Consider the following 1,434-nt stretch of genomic DNA (forward strand, 5'->3'; position numbering starts at 1 on the left):
TCAAAGTCACTACATGTGTGTGGGTGAGTCGTGCTTCTTGAGATGGCTGTGCTAGGAGTTTCAGACTGTCAAGTAATATTTTTTTTTTCACAGTTCTTTTTTGTCAAGCTCAAGGCCCTGCCCCGTCTTCACTCTTTGCCAAGGATTTGTGCAGTACTGTCGGGTCGTCTGTGATGGCGCCTCGAGGAAGAAATCATGCTGCCCTCTTCTGTCAAGACAGGGACACAGATCGTTCAGCCCGTATCAAAGTCTATATCGACAAGTTATCAGAAACCTGTGTTTGTTTGTTTTCTTTCCTCCTAAAATAATATATCAAGGAGACACCTTAGTGAGATTTACAAATGTAATATTCAGGCTCATCAACATGTCTTTTTAGTAGCCCTCCATTTATCAGTTGCACATTTGAATATAATGTAATTAAGGTTAAAAGGAATACCTTCAGAGATGTTAGTGACATGGTGTTACACAAGGTACTGTATACCCTTCTACTGCTTTATCATGCCTCTGCCTCAAAGTGTCCCTGAGGCACCATTTACATACACTGTAAATGGGATGGGCAATGCTTTGTGGTATTGATGCTATGAATCCTATGGACACTTATCTTTGTGTGAGCTAATCACTAGGAAAGCCATCTCTTTCAGCATTGAAGAGACACCATTCACATTGTCTGGGCTTTTACCACTTTTATTTATGTATAGTTAACTGTAAACAGTTATGACAAAAAAATGATGTACTGAAGTTAGCCAAGAAAAAGTGGAGTTTCTCATGTAAAGTAGCCTTTTGTCAAGGCCCTCTCGCTGTATGGTGAAGAGAGCCCAGCCGAGTGGGGTTGCGCGAGGGCCTTTTGAGATCTGCCTAGCATCCTTTTGTTAGCCCTTTGAATTACCGACTTTTGCTCCCCGATTTCGGGGGCAAAAGTCGACCAATCAGCATGTCTGTCTGCCCGAGCCCAATTTGCATACAGCGAATGCATGCCACAGGCCTCCACTGGGGTGGTAGGTGACTCGTGCGAACAACACCAAGATGAAGGATGTGGGCAGCGCGCCATTCATTGGTCGACCGGAATCCATTAATATGAATATTCAGTAGGGTTCGTGTGTCATGAATAATAATGTGTGAAGCAGATCTCAAAGTGCCCTCATGCTGTCATACTCGGCTGGGCTCACTTCGCTCACCCATTACAGCGAGAGGGCCTTGACAAAAGGCTACATATAAGGATGAAAATGTTTCCCCAATCAAGGACAAAGAGAGAACTTGTCAAAGGCATTTGTGGATGTGTCCTTGTCATAGAATCCAGTTGAACCTTGTTATAACGAGCTGCTATGGACCACTGAAATTTCCTCATTATATCAAGAATGAAAAGAAAAGAATATCAAAGGACTGGGAACTGGAAAATAACCTTGTTAATTCAGGTTTCTCACTATTTAACAAGGT

This window comes from Diadema antillarum, unplaced genomic scaffold (genome assembly GCF_040938485.1).
Source record: "Diadema antillarum isolate AM-2024a unplaced genomic scaffold, OU_Dant_1.0 scf00000050, whole genome shotgun sequence".
In the NCBI taxonomy this organism is placed as follows: Eukaryota; Metazoa; Echinodermata; class Echinoidea; order Diadematoida; family Diadematidae; genus Diadema; species Diadema antillarum.